This window comes from Triticum dicoccoides, chromosome 5A, assembly GCF_002162155.2.
Source record: "Triticum dicoccoides isolate Atlit2015 ecotype Zavitan chromosome 5A, WEW_v2.0, whole genome shotgun sequence".
Lineage (NCBI taxonomy): Eukaryota > Viridiplantae > Streptophyta > Magnoliopsida > Poales > Poaceae > Triticum > Triticum dicoccoides.
The window spans coordinates 25,630,234-25,646,048 of NC_041388.1; the positions used below are offsets into that span (position 1 = coordinate 25,630,234).

The following is a 15,815-nucleotide window of genomic DNA, read 5'->3' on the forward strand; positions in this document are numbered from 1 at the left end:
AGTTGGACTTGGTTGAGCGGAGATTCTGAGACTGGCATAATCAAGATGAGAATGGCAAAGTAATGTTGTGCCTATTATCAAACACACGCATTTCTGTGTTGTAATTCTGTAGTTTTTCCTACCCTAGAATCATTTGTCCTATTTATAATTTCTAAATGACAAATATGAAGTCATTTCTTGGCTGAGAAATGTAAGCCTATCATTTTGATAGTGCTAATTTAGATACCTACAAATATATTCATGGCCAAAAACATATTAGGAAAGTTATCTCGCTGCTCCACTGTTTTGCTGCTACATGTGTACGACAAATGACAGAAAGAACAAGTAGGGATGGTAATCTGAAATATCTTCAATGTTCCCTAAGTACCTTCCATTGCTCCATGGACTGTTTTTTTTACAGTATCCTGTTATTAGTCAAAGTGCACTTTGAATAGTTGAGTCCTATAGCCGTTTCTAGTATATTGATATTTGAAAGGCCTGATGTTGTTCAAGCACTACATTTTTTTGTTCATCATACTGTATTCCGAAATCTTTTTTATTCCACTCATATGATGTTGCTCATCTTTTGCTTTATGTCCTGCTGCCTTGTGTATTTACAGTATGGATGCTCTAACCTTTATGTTTCTTGAACATGGTTAGGGAAATGGTTAAAATCTAGATGCTAAGTTGCCTTCTTGTCGGCAGATTTGCTAATCATAAAGATGCAGAAAGAGACTACGGCTCCAGCATTGGATGCTAAGAAACTAGAAGTTTCTTCACCAAAGGAAGGAAGTAATTCCACAATTTATGAAGCTCCTACAGGTATAGAAAACTTTGAAATTATTTAGTTTATATTGGCAGAGAAAAATGGCCTGAGGAAAAACAGAGCTCCAAACCAGGACCAAAAACCGAAAACGATGCCAAGGATTATAGAGTACCACAACCACATATCTCCTCCAAGTTCTTGGTGGTCTTCAGTTCCCTCATCCGAACAAGCTATGCTCAACGGGAAGCCACAAAGCCCCGGATTGTTGCCATAAATTGATTCGTCTACAAATGTCTGCATCTGACTTCCAGTGGGTATGACGCCCCTTAAGAGATTGTTGGACAGATTTAACACGCCAAGCAACTTCAATTTTGAAATGGTAGGAGGGATAGCACCTGAAAGTTCATTCCATGAGAGGTCAAGGGACTCCAATAGCTCCAAACCGCCAATGCTTTCTGGAATACTGCCTGACAGATCATTTCTAGACAAGTTCAAGAATAGGAGACCTTGAGGGTATATTAGCTCCTCAGGGATGTTCTCGGTAAGTAGATTGCTTGATAAATCGATACCTGATATTCCGATTGTTTTCTGGAAAGTTTGTTCACGGCCCTTCCAGAAAATGTTAACTCTGTCTCGGTACTTATCCAGCGGCGATGGGTTATTGGCTAGCACTGTCCTCCAAGAAAATGTGGAAATCCGTCTCACTTGGACAAAATCATGCCTTCCAGAAGATTCTACTTTTTTGCTGGAGAAAACTTGTTTTGGTTGTTTCATCATTGATGTTAAGTTTCTGAACGTTCCTGGGATCGATCCAGTAAAGCTATTCTTGGACATGTCAAGTACTTGCAGATTAGAAAGTTTGGACACCTCGGACGGAATGACACCACTGAACTTGTTGGATGCATGGGAGGGTCAGAACTCTTAGAAGAGGAACACTTGTTCCAATACAAGACGGAATATCACCAACAAACATGTTGCCCCCAAGATCTAATGTGATGAGCATACTGCAACAAGTCTCAATGACAGATGGGAATTCTCCGGAGAAGCTATTGTTAGCAAGATGAAGTGATTGGAGAGGAAAGTCATCCAAGCTCGTTGAGGCAGGAAAGTTACCCCACAGACCATTGTTGGACACATCCATAAACACCAGTGCCTTTAATTTCAACCAGCAGGGTGGGAGCTCCCCGGTGAATTGGTTATTTGATAGATCCAGTGATCGGAGAGAGGTCAATCGACACAAGGCTGCAGGGATACTGCCAGACATGAGGTTGTTGTCCATGGATAGAACTGTAAGATTGGTGCACTGTGACCAATGAGGCGACAATTTCCCTGTCAGCTGATTCTTCGAGGCATCCAAGGAATCCAAGATGGGATGGACGCCAAACACCTCTGAGATGTCGCCGGTGAATTGGTTCTGCTCCAGTCTCACATGGTACAGGCCTGCGCAGTTCTTCAGGCATGGCGGCAGGGTGCCGCTGAAGTTGTTGTGGTTTGCCATGAAGTTCTGCAGCGCGAGGCCGTGGCACAGGCTCTGTGGCAGCTCACCGGAGAAGATGTTGTTCCCAAAGGCGGCATCGGTTAAGCTCAGCCCCTTCCAAAGGTCCGGTGGTATAGTACCACTGAAGTTGTTATCAAACAGCGTAAGGTATTGGAGATTACCGAGTGATGTGATGGCCGTGGGCAGCTCGCCTTCCAAACGGTTGGTGTTGACGTCCAGTACTTACAGTGTTGTCATGTCGCCGATCTCCGGTGGGATGGCACCAGTGAGCTTATTAAAAAACAGCGCCAGCCGCGTGAGCTGCTTGAGGTTCCCAAGCGAGTGAGGTATTGGCCCTGTGAGCCAGTTCACAGACAGGTCCAATAGACTCAGGTTCACCAACTGGCCAATTTCTACCAGATAAAGCCGGTAAGGTTGTTGCTGAAGAGATGCAAGACTTGTAGTTTGGTTGCCTTGCTGATTTCCATCGAAATATTCCCAGTGAACGAGTTACTCTGCGCTTGGAACCCTATGAGGTCTGGCCAGCTCGTGAACAGAGCGGGTGGGATCTGACCAGCGAGTTTGTTCGACGATATGCCAAACTTCCGCATTTTGTGCATCCCGGCCAACTCTGGTGGTAGTACACCGGTGAGCTGGTTCGTGGACAGGTCCGCAAAACTGAGATTACCAAGGTTGCCCAGCTGCGGTGGAATTGTGGAAACCAACATGGCACTCCTCAGGTCAAGGCGATGTAGCATTTGGAGCCTGCCAAGAACCGGCGGGATCGGACCGCCAAACAGGTTGCCGCCGAGTACAAGAACTCTTAGCTGGGACATCGACCCAAGGAAATCTGGGATGCCTCTAGTCAGATTGTTGGCCGCAATCTGCAGGTCCCGGAGCTTCCTCAGCATCGACAGCGACACTGGTATCCGACCGGAGAATGCATTGGCGGACAAGTTGAGGTACATGAGGCTGGGGAGCTTCTTCGGCAGCGTGTCCGGTAATGGCCTTGAGAAATTGTTCTCCGACAGGTCGAGGTAGGTGACGTTGCCGCTCTTGAGCACGAATTCTGGGAAGCTGTCGGTGAGGTGTTGAGGATCGTAGCAGAAATTTAAAATTTTCTACGCATCACCAAGATCAATCTATGGAGTCATCTAGCAACAAGAGGGACAGGAGTGCATCTACATACCCTTGTAGATCGCGAGCGGAAGCGTTCAATAGAACGGGGTTGATGGAGTCGTACTCGACGTGATCCAAATCACCGATGATCCTAGCGCCGAACGGACGGAACCTCCACGCTCAACACATATACGGAGCGGAGATGTCTCCCGCACCTTGATCCAGCAAGGAGGAGGGAGAGGTTGAGGAAGAGAGCTCCAATAGCAGCACGACGGCGTGGTGGTGGTGGAGCGGCAGTACTCCGGCAGGCTTGCCAAGCTCTTAACGGAGGAGGAGAGGTGTTGGGGAGGGGAGGGGCTGCGCCTTTGATGTGGTATGCAGCCCTCCCCTTGCCCCTCTATTTATAGGGGAAGGAGGAAGGGGGCTGGCCCCCTCTAGATGAGATCTAGAGGGGGGGCGGTGGCCAAGGGGGTGGCTTGCCCCTCGAGCAAGGGGGGCGCCCCCTCTAGGGTTTCCCCCCCAACCCTAGGCGCATGGGCCCAAGGGGGGTGCGCCCAGCCCACTTGGGGCTGGTTCCCTTTCCTCTATGGCCCATGAGGCCCTCCGAGAGAGGTGGCCCCTCCCGGTGGACCCCCAGAACCCCTCCGGTGGCCCCGGTATAATACCGATATGCCCCCGAACCTTTCCGGTGATCGTATGACAACTTCCTATATATAAATCTTCACCTCTGGATCATTCCGGAACTCCTCGTGACGTCCGGGATCTCATCCGGGACTCCGAACAACATTCGGTAATCACATACAAGTCTTCCTAATAACCCTAGCGTCATCGAACCTTAAGTGTGTAGACCCTACGGGTTCGGGAACCATGCAGACATGACCAAGACAACTCTCTGGCCAATAACCAACAGCGGAATCTAGATACCCATGTTGGCTCCCACATGTTTCATGATGATCTCATAGGATGAACCACGATGTCGAGGATTCAAGCAATCCCGTATACAATTCCCTTTTGTCCATCGGTATGTTACTTGCCCGAGATTCGATCGTGGGTATCCCAATACCTCGTTCAATCTCGTTACCGGCAAGTCACTTTACTCGTTCCGTAACACATCATCCTGTGACCAACCCTTAGTCACATTGAGCTCATTACGATGATGTCTTACCGAGTGGGCCCAGAGATACCTCTCCGTCATACGGAGTGACAAATCCCAGTCTCGATTCGTGCCAACCCAACAGACACTTTTGGAGATACCCGTAGTGCACCTTTATAGTCACCCAGTTATGTTGTGACGTTTGGCACACCCAAAGTATTCCTACAGTATCCGGGAGTTGCACAATCTCATGGTCTAAGAAAAAGATATTTGACATTAGAAAAGCTCTAGCAGACGAACTGCACGATCTTGCGCTATGATTAGGATTGGGTCTTGTCCATCACATCATTCTCCTAATGATGTGATCCTGTTATCAATGACATCCAATGTCCATGGTCAGGAAACCGTAACCATCTATTGATCAACGAGCCAGTCAACTAGAGGCTCACTAGGGACATGTCGTGGTCTATGTATTCACACATGTATTACGATTTCCGGATAACATAATTATAGCATGAACAATAGACAATTATCATGAACAAGGAAATATAATAATAACCATTTTATTATTGCCTCTAGGGCATATTTCGAATAGTCTCCCGCTTGCACTAGAGTCAGTAATCTAGTTACATTGTGATGAATCGAACACCCATAGAGTTCTGGTGTTGATCATGTTTTGCTCGAGGAAGAGGTTTTGTCAACGGATCTGTGACATTCAGGTTCGTATGCACTTTACAAATATCTATGTCTCCATTTTGAACATTTTCACGAATGGAGTTGAAGCGACGCTTGATATGCCTGGTCTTCCTGTGAAACCTGGGCTCCTTGGCAAGGGCAATAGCTCCAGTGTTATCACAGAAGAGAGTCATCGGGCCCGACGCATTGGGAATAACTCCTAGGTCAGTAATGAACTCCTTTATCCAGATTGCTTCATGTGTTGCCTCCGAGGCTGCCATGTACTCCGCTTCACATGTAGATCCCGCCACGACGCTTTGCTTGCAACTACACCAGCTGACTGCCCCACCATTTAAAATATACACGTATCCGGTTTGTGACTTAGAGTCATCCAGATCTGTGTCGAAGCTAGCATTGACGTAACCCTTTACGACGAGATCTTCGTCACCTCCATAAATGAGAAACATATTCTTAGTCCTCTTGAGGTACTTCAGGATATTCTTGACCGCTGTCCAGTGTTCCATGTCGGGATTACTTTGGTACCTTCCTACCAAACTTACGTCAAGGTTTACATCAGGTCTGGTACACAACATGGCATACATGATAGACCCTATGGCCGAGGCATAGGGGACGACACTCATCTTTTCTCTATCTTCTGTCGTGGTCGGGCATTGAGTCGTGCTCAATCTCATACCTTGCAATACAGGCAAGAAACCCTTCTTGGACTGATCCATATTGAACTTCTTCAATATCTTGTCAAGGTACGTACTTTGTGAAAGACCAATGAGGCGTCTCGATCTATCTCTATAGATCTTGATGCCTAATATATAAGCACCTTCTCCAAGGTCCTTCATTGAAAAACACTTGTTCAAGTAGGCCTTTATGCTTTCCAAGAATTCTATATCATTTCCCATCAATAGTATGTCATCCACATATAATATGAGAAACGCTACAGAGCTCCCACTCACTTTCTTGTAAACACAGACTTCTCCATAAGTCTGCGTAAACCCAAACGCTTTGATCATCTCATCAAATCGAATGTTCCAACTCCGAGATGCTTGCACCAGCCCATAGATTGAGCGTTCGAGCTTGCACACCTTGTCAGCATTTTTAGGATCGACAAAACCTTCCGGCTGCATCATATACAATTCTTCCTTAAGGAAACCATTAAGGAATATCGTTTTGACGTCCATTTGCCATATCTCATAATCATAGAATGCAGCAATTGCTAACATGATTCGGACGGACTTCAGCTTCGCTACGGGTGAGAAAGTCTCATCGTAGTCAACCCCTTGAACTTGTCAATAACCCTTAGCGACAAGCCGAGCCTTATAGATGGTCACATTACCATCCGCGTCTGTCTTCTTCTTAAAGATCCATTTATTTTCTATGGCTCGCCGATCATCGGGCAAGTCAGTCAAAGTCCATACTTCGTTTTCATACATGGATCCTATCTCGGATTTCATGGCTTCCAGCCATTTATCGGAATATGGGCCTGCCATTGCTTCTTCATAGTTTGAAGGTTCACCATTGTCTAACAACATGATTTCCAGGACAGGGTTGCTGTACCACTCTGGTGCGGAACGTGTCCTTGTGGACCTACGAAGTTCAGTAGCAACTTGATCTGAAGTTTCATGATCATCATCATTAACTTCCTCTCTAGTTGGTGCACGCACCTCAGAAACATTTTCTTGAGCTGCGCCACTCTCCGGTTCAAGAGGCAATACTTCATCAAGTTCTACTTTCCTCCCACTTACTTCTTTCGAGAGAAACTCTTTCTCTAGAAAGGATCCATTCTTGGCAACAAAGATCTTGCCTTCGGATCTGAGGTAGAAGGTATACCCAATAGTTTCTTTAGGGTATCCTATGAAGACGCATTTTTCCGATTTGGGTTCGAGCTTTTCAGGTTGAAGTTTCTTGACATAAGCATCGCATCCCCAAACTTTCAGAAACGACAGCTTAGGTTTCTTACCAAACCACAATTCATACGGTGTCGTCTCAACGGATTTCGACGGAGCCCTATTTAAAGTGAATGCGGTAGTCTCTATAGCATAACCCCAAAATGATAGCGGTAGATCGGTAAGAGACATCATAGATCGCACCATATCCAATAGGGTGCGACTACGATGTTCGGACACACCATTACGTTGTGGTGTTCCAGGCGGCGTGAGTTGTGAAACTATTCCACATTTCCTTAAGTGTGTGCCAAATTTGTGACTCGAATATTCTCCCCCACGATCTGATCGTAAGAACTTGATTTTTCTGTCACGTTGATTCTCAACCTTACTCTGAAATTCCTTGAACTTTTCAAAGGTCTTAGACTTGTGTTTCATTAAGTAGACATACCCATATCTACTCAAGTCATCAGTGAGGGTGAGAACATAACGATAGCCACCGTGAGCCTCTACACTCATTGGACCGCACACATCAGTATGTATGATTTCCAATAAGTTGGTTGCTCGCTCCATTGTTCCGGAGAACGGAGTCTTGGTCATTTTGCCCATGAGGCATGGTTCGCACATGTCAAATGATTCATAATCAAGAGACTCCAAAAGTCCATCTGCATGGAGTTTCTTCATGCGTTTGACACCAATGTGACCAAGGCGGCACTGCCACAAGTATGTGGGACTATCATTATCAACCTTACACCTTTTGGCATTCACACTATGAATATGTGTAACATCACGTTCGAGATTAAATAAGAATAAACCATTGACCAGCGGGGCATGACCATAAAACATGTCTCTCATATAAATAGAACAACCATTATTCTCATATTTAAATGAGTAGCCATCTCGCACTAAACGAGATCCAGATACAATGTTCATGCTCAAAGCTGGTATGAAATAACAATTATTGAGGTTTAAAACTAATCTCGTAGGTAAATGTAGAGATAGCGTGCCGACGGCGATCACATCGACCTTGGAACCATTCCCGACGCGCATCGTCACCTCGTCCTTTGCCAGTCTCCGTTTATTCCGCAGTTCCTGTTTTGAGTTACAAATATGAGCAACTGCACCGGTATCAAATACCCAGGAGCTACTACGGGCGCTGGTTAGGTACACATCAATAACATGTATATCACATATACCTTTGGTATTACCGGCCTTCTTATCCGCTAAGTACTTGGGGCAGTTCCGCTTCCAGTGACCGTTTCCCTTGCAATAAAAGCACTCAGTCTCAGGCTTGGGTCCAATCTTTGGCTTCTTCCCGGCAGCTTTCTAACCGGGCGCGACAACTCCCTTGCCGTCCTTCTTGAAGTTCTTTTTACCCTTGCCTTTCTTGAACTTAGTGGTTTATTCACCATCAACACTTGATGTTCCTTTTTGATTTCCACCTCCGCTGATTTCAGCATTGAATATACCTCGGGAATGGTCTTTTCCATCCCCTGCATATTGAAGTTCATCACGAAGCTCTTGTAGCTAGGTGGGAGCGACTGAAGGATTCTGTCAACGACCACATCATCCGGGAGATTAACTCCCAGCTGAGATAAGCGGTTGTGCAACCCAGACATTTTGAGTATGTGCTCGCTGACGGAACTATTCTCCTCCATCTTACAACGGTAGAACTTGTCGGAGCTTCATATCTCTCGACCCGGGCATGAGCTTGGAAAACCATTTTCAGCTCTTGAAACATCGCATATGCTCCGTGTTGCTCAAAACGCTTTTGGAGCCCCGGTTCTAAGCTGTAAAGCATGCCGCACTGAACCAGGGAGTAATCATCACTACGCGTCTGTCAAGCGTTCATAACGTCTTGTTCTGCAGGGAAAACAGGTGCTTCACCTAGCGGTGCATCAAGGACATATGCTTTCCTGGCAACTATGAGGATAATCCTCAGGTTACGGACCCAGTCCGTGTAGTTGCTGCCATCGTCTTTCAGCTTGGTTTTCTCTAGGAATGCGTTGAAGTTGAGGGCAACATTAGCGTGGGCCATCTGATCTAAAAGACATATTGCAAAGATTTTTAGACTATGTTCATGATAATTAAGTTCATCTAATCAAATTATTTAATGAACTCCCACTCAGATAGACATCCCTCTAGTCATCTGAGTGATACATGATCCAAGTCAACTAGGTCGTGTCCGATCATCACATGAGACGGACTAGTCATCATCAGTGAACATTTTCATGTTGATCGTATCTTCTATACGACTCATGTTCGACCTTTCGGTCTTCCGTGTTCCGAGGCCATGTCTGTACATGCTAGGCTCGTCAAGTCAACCTAAGTGTATTGTGTGTGTAAACCTGGCTTACACCCATTGTATGCGAACGTTAGAACCTATCACACCCGATCGTCACGTGGTGCTTCAGAACAACGGACCTTAGCAACGGTGCATAGTTAGGGGGAACACTTTCTTGAAATTATTGCAAGGGATCATCTTATTTATGCTACTGTCGTTCTAAGCAAATAAGATGTAAAACATGATAAACATCACATGCAATCAAATAGTGACATGATATGGCCAATATCATTTTGCTCCTTTTGATCTCCATCTTCGGGGCGCCAGGATCATCATCGTCACCGGCATGACACCATGACCTCCTTCATCATGATCTCCATCATCGTGTCTTCATGAAGTTGTCTCGCCAACTATTACTTCTACTACTATGGCTAACGGTTAGCGATAAAGTAAAGTAATTACATGACGTTTATGTTGACACGCAGGTCATAAATAAATTAAGACAACTCCTATGGCTCCTGCTGGTTGTCATACTCATCGACATGCAAGTCGTGATTCCTATTACAAGAACATGATCAATCTCATACATCACATATATCATTCAACACATCCTTTTGGCCATATCACATCACACGGCATATGCTGCAAAAACAAGTTAGACGTCCTCTAATTGTTGTTGCAAGTTTTACGTGGCTGCTATAGGTTTCTAGTAAGAACGTTTCTTACCTACGCCAAAACCACAATGTGATATGCCAATTTCTATTTACCCTTCATAAGGACCCTTTTCATCGAATCTGATCCGACTAAAGTGGGAGAGACAGACACCCGCTAGCCACCTTATGCAACTAGTGCATGTCAGTCGGTGGAACCAGTCTCACATAAGCGTACGTGTAAGGTCGGTCCGAGCCGCTTCATCCCACGATGCCGTCGAATCAAGATAAGACTAGTAACGGCAAGTAAATTGACAAAATCGACGCCCACAACAACTTGTGTTCTACTCGTGCATAGAAACTACGCATACACCTAGCTCATGATGCCACTGTTGGGGATCGTAGCAGAAATTTAAAATTTTCTACGCATCACAAGATCAATCTATGGAGTCATCTAGCAATGATAGGGAGAGGAGTGCATCTACATACCCTTGTAGATCGTGTGCGGAAGCGTTCAAGAGAACGGGGATGATGGAGTTGTACTCGACGTGATCCAAATCACCGATGATCCTAGCGCCGAACGGACGGCACCTCCGCGTTCAACACACGTACGAAGCGGAGACGTCTCCCGCGCCTTTATCCAGCAAGGAGGAGGGAGAGGTTGAGGAAGAGAGCTCCAATAGCAGCACGACGGCGTGGTGGTGGTGGAGCGGCAGTACTCCGGCAGGGCTTCGCCAAGCTCTTAATGGAGGAGGAGAGGTGTTGGGGAGGGGAGGGGCTGCACCTTTGATGTGGTATGCAGCCCTCCCTTTGCCCCTCTATTTATAGGGGAAGGAGGAAGGGGGCGGCCCCCTCTAGATGAGATCTAGAGGGGGGGCGGCGGCCAAGGGGGTGGCTTTCCCCCCAAGCAAGGGGGCGCCCCCTCTAGGGTTTCCCCCCCAACCCTAGGCGCATGGGCCCAAGGGGGGTGCGCCCAGCCCACTTGGGGCTGGTTCCCTTTCCTCTACGGCCCATGAGGCCCTCCGAGAGAGGTGGCCCCTCCCGGTGGACCCCCGGAACCCCTCCCGTGGCCCCGGTATAATACTGATATGCCCCCGAACCTTTCCGGTGACCGTATGACAACTTCCTATATATAAATCTTCACCTCCGGACCATTCCGGAACTCCTCGTGACGTCCGGGATCTCATCCGGGACTCCGAACAACATTCGGTAATCACATACAAGTCTTCCTAATAACCCTAGCGTCATCGAACCTTAAGTGTGTAGACCCTACGGGTTCGGGAACCTTGCAGACATGACCGAGACAACTCTCCGGCCAATAACCAACAGCGGGATCTGGATACCCATGTTGGCTCCCACATGTTCCACGATGATCTCATCGGATGAACCACGATGTCGAGGATTCAAGCAATCCCGTATACAATTCCCTTTGTCAATCGGTATGTTACTTGCCCGAGATTCGATCGTCGGTATCTCAATACCTCGTTCAATCTCGTTACCGGCAAGTCACTTTACTCGTTCCGTAACACATCATCCCGTGACCAACCCTTAGTCACATTGAGCTCATTACGATGATGTCTTACCGAGTGGGCCCAGAGATACCTCTCTGTCATACGGAGTGACAAATCCAAGTCTCGATTCGTGCCAACCCAACAGACACTTTCGGAGATACCCGTAGTGCACCTTTATAGTCACTCAGTTACGTTGTGACGTTTGGCACACCCAAACTATTCCTACAGTATCCGGGAGTTGCACAATCTCATGGTCTAAGGAAAAGATACTTGACATTAGAAAAGCTCTAGCAGACGAACTACACGATCTTGCGCTATGCTTAGGATTGGGTCTTGTCCATCACATCATTCTCCTAATGATGTGATCCCGTTATCAATGACATCCAATGTCCATGGTCAGGAAACCGTAACCATCTATTGATCAACGAGCCAGTCAACTAGAGGCTCACTAGGGACATGTTGTGGTCTATGTATTCACACATGTATTACGATTTCCGGATAACACAATTATAGCATGAACAATAGAAAATTATCATGAACAAGGAAATATAATAATAACCATTTTAGTATTGCCTCTAGGGCATATTTCCAACATGAGGTAGTTGAGGTAGAGCGACATGAAGTTGACGGTGGGCATCGGCGAGAACCTGCTGTAGTCCGGGTCGGTGAGGAAATTGGAGCCCAGGTCGAAATGCCATAACATATAATAGAACACCTGCACCCAGGTCCTCCCTATCTAGCCATCCATTCTGTGCATCGCGATTCGTGCAAACACATTTCTCTTTTTTGTTTCTCTCGCATAAAACATGTTTTGATGTTCAAACCTTTGCAGCGTTGCAAAGTTTTCTATCTAGAATTTAGGATAAATGTTTCAGATTTTTTGGTCAAATATAAATATATAAATTATGATTTTCTACATTAAAAAACATATTTTGTATATTTATGTTTGATAAAAAATTCTGAAAGATTTATCCTAGATTCTAGATAGAAAGCTTTGTCGCGCTGCAAAGGTTTGAACATCAAGACATGTTCTATGTGAGAGAAGCAAAAAAGAGAAAATTTCATATAGGAAGTCAGTTGTGTTGCACATATCTTAAAGCAATATTGGACAGCCAGGATAGCAGGGCCCGGGTGCAGATGTTCTAAAAATCCACGTCCGGTCGAAATGCTTGACCCTGGGGAGCCTGTTGAGCTGGTGGGGGATGGCATCGGCGAGGTTGTTGTTGTAGAGCCGGAGGTCCATGAGGCCGGAGAGGTCGCCGAGCTGCGGCGGGATGGAGCCGTCGAACCCGTTGCTGCCGAGGTCGAGCGTGGCCAGGGAGCAGAGGCACGAGAGGCTCGCCGGGATGGCGCCAAAGAGGTTGTTGTCGTTGAGGTCGAGCGTGGCCAGATCCGGGAGGGCCGTGAAGTCGAGCTTGTCGAGCGTGCCGGCGAGGCCGAGGCCCACGAGCCTGAGCGAAAGGACGTGTCCGGCAGCGCCGCAGGACACCCCGAGCCAGGAGCAGGCCGGCGCGGCCTCGGTCCAGCTGGACAGGACGGCTGTGTCATGTGCACCTACACCCGAGTGCCACACGTCCGCGCCCAAAGAAACCAAACCAAAAAACCGTAGGAAACCGGATAAGCAAATAGAACAGGAAAAAACTAAAGAAAAAGCAGAAATTAGAAGAAAAAAATAAGAAAAAGACCATGCAAAAGGCAAATACCGATGAGAAAAACCAGAGAAAATTGGTTGAAAACCGATAAACCAGCCGAGGACGTGTATCCTTGTGCTTTTGGGCGACTGTATGACACAATAAAGGTTGTATAGAATTTTTAGAGAGAAGGCATCAGCCCGACTTTATAAATAAAGCCACCAGGCAGTGTTCACCACAAGACAGACAACCAGACATAAGAGTAGCAACAACACAAAGAGTACTGGAAGGCAAGAAGTACATGGCACTCAGGCCAACAACCGGCATGCAAGCAGAGAGATTAAGACAGAGCACGACAAAAGGGACCACCAAGTTCCTGTAGCCGCCTAACTGATGCTGCAAAAGTGAAGTAGCAGTGGCTCGAATCTTGACAGTCATCAAGTCAAAAGCCTCACGGTCGGCCTCCTTGGTCAATAATCTCCACTGCTGCAGGAATAGGCAGGTTTTAAATGAGCAATCGGCAGGTTTAGCATGAAAAATATGCTTGATAGTGAACTTGTTCCTAATAGTCCACAACGCCCAGCAAATAGCCGGGAATCCCACCTAGAACAATCGTTTAAAGGCCCCAACTAGACCAGAAGCAAGGTTCCTGAGGTCGGAGAAGGAGGAAGGATTCCAAGTCACGTGGAGCCAGGACCTGATACAACACCAGACGAGCTTTGCCAAAGCACATTTGAAAAAGATGTGATCCGTGTCCTCCATCTCACCACACAGCGCACACCTGCCGGACCCAGGTCCATTACGTTTACGAATTTGATCAGCCGTAGACAACCGCCCTCTATAGGCTTGCCACAGAAATATCTTGACCATAGGAGGAATATGGGCCCGCCAAATCAGCTTGAACTTGCTAGTAGGAGTGCCAGAAATAAGCTTAGCGTATAGAGACTTAACAGAAAAATGTTCGGAGGCAGAGTGGGGCCAAACCACCGAGTCCTCCCCCTCCGAGAGCACAGGGATGCAGGCAACAAGATGCTGCCAGTCATCCAACTCTTCAGGAGAGAGAGAGAGAGCGACGAAGGGCCAAGTCCCAATTATTACCAGAGAACTCAGAGATAGAGATCTCCAGATCCGGGCAATAGGAGAAAAGAACCGGAAAGGAAACCGCTAGGGGGGAGGTACCGCACCACCAATCAAGCCAAGAGCGAGTGGACTTACCATTCCCAACCACAAATTTAACAAGAGATTTAAACACCGGCCGGACTTTGACAAGGTCTTTCCAAAATTGAGTCCACCCGATGAGGAGGCAAACATAGGACTAGAGTTAGGGTAGTATTTGGCCTTAAGAATATTGAGCCAGAGCGGGTTCTTCGAGATAGTCATGATCTTCCACCATCATTTGATGATAAGGCACTTGTTCATAGTCACAGTATCGATAATGCCCAACCTCCCAAGGTTCTTGGGTCTGACATGTGTTTCCATTTAACCAGCCTATATTTGTGTTTATTATCCACCACATTCCAATAGAACGCACCCCTGTGCTTATCAAACCCCGCGTGCGTACCAGCAGAGAGAAGGTAAAAGCACATCAAGAACATGGGGAGGGACAAGAGGCAAGCATTAATAAGGGCAACCTTGCTATCTTGGGTATTATATCTGCCCCTCCAAGGCATAACTCGATTGCCCACTTTAGTTACCGTAGGAGCGAAGTCTCTAGCAAGAAGTTTCTCCTGAGAGATAGGGAGGCCAAGATATTTGAGAGGAAAGGAGCCCAAAGAACAGTTAAGCAGACGAGAGACCCGCAGGGCCTCGGCTTCCGACACCCCTGTCACAATAACTTCGCTCTTAGCAAAGTTGATCTTAAGCCCTGACAGGGCTTCAAAGCAGAGCAGCAGAAACTTAAGGTGAGCGATACACTCATCGTTGAGTTCGACCATGATAATCGTGCCATCTGCGCATTGAAGGTGAGTGATCCCCTCAGGAACAAAGTGAGAGCTAACGGGGGGAATGTGCCCGGCCGCGGCAGCCCTCGACGGGATATTGGATAAGTCATCTGCGATGAAATTAAACAGAAGAGGGGAAGCCAGGTCTCCTTGCCTGAGCCCCCTACCGTTGTTGAAAAAATTACTAACCCTGCCATTAACCGAGACCGCAGTGTGACCGCCCGTCACCAACTACATAATCCTGTGCACGTATGCCCCATCAAACCCTTTTGCCAGCAGGACCTGCCGCAAAAAATTTCAACTAACCAAATCGTAGGCCTTCTCAAAGTCAATCTTAAGGATCACCGCCTTGGTGCCTCTCATACGGAGGGGAGGAGGAGAGATCTATCTATATTCTGTATAGGATTCACCATGGACATGTGATAAAAGTGACCCAACAAAAATAAAAAAGTGAGAAGACTTGGCTTCAGTTTGGCAAGAGAGGCCTACCCCTGTATGGCAAAGGAAAACTTTGTAGTTGATCCGGACATGGCAAGATGGCGTTTCAGTTCTTCCGGTTACAGTGTCAAGTCCCAGCCTCCCCAGGCTTCAGTAACAAGCGACGCGGAGGAGCTCGGATGGCTTGTGCTCCATGCGTCTGATCTCTGATGTCTTGCAGCAGCAGTTACTTTTGTGTTTGCCTGCAGATTAAACCTACCAACCATGTGCGGTCCAAGCCAGCTTGTCCCATACACATCCAGTAGGCTTTTCCAAGGGTGTGACCCTGGAAACAGAGTTCATTCCGACAATTCCAAA

General features: G+C 47.0%; 1 pseudogene; it reads right to left on the reverse strand.

Annotated features, from left to right (window-relative positions):
* Nucleotides 1-755: 755 nt before the first annotated feature.
* LOC119299087 lies at nt 756-15,724 on the reverse strand (annotated as a pseudogene).
* Between the last annotated feature and the right edge of the window lie 91 nt (nt 15,725-15,815).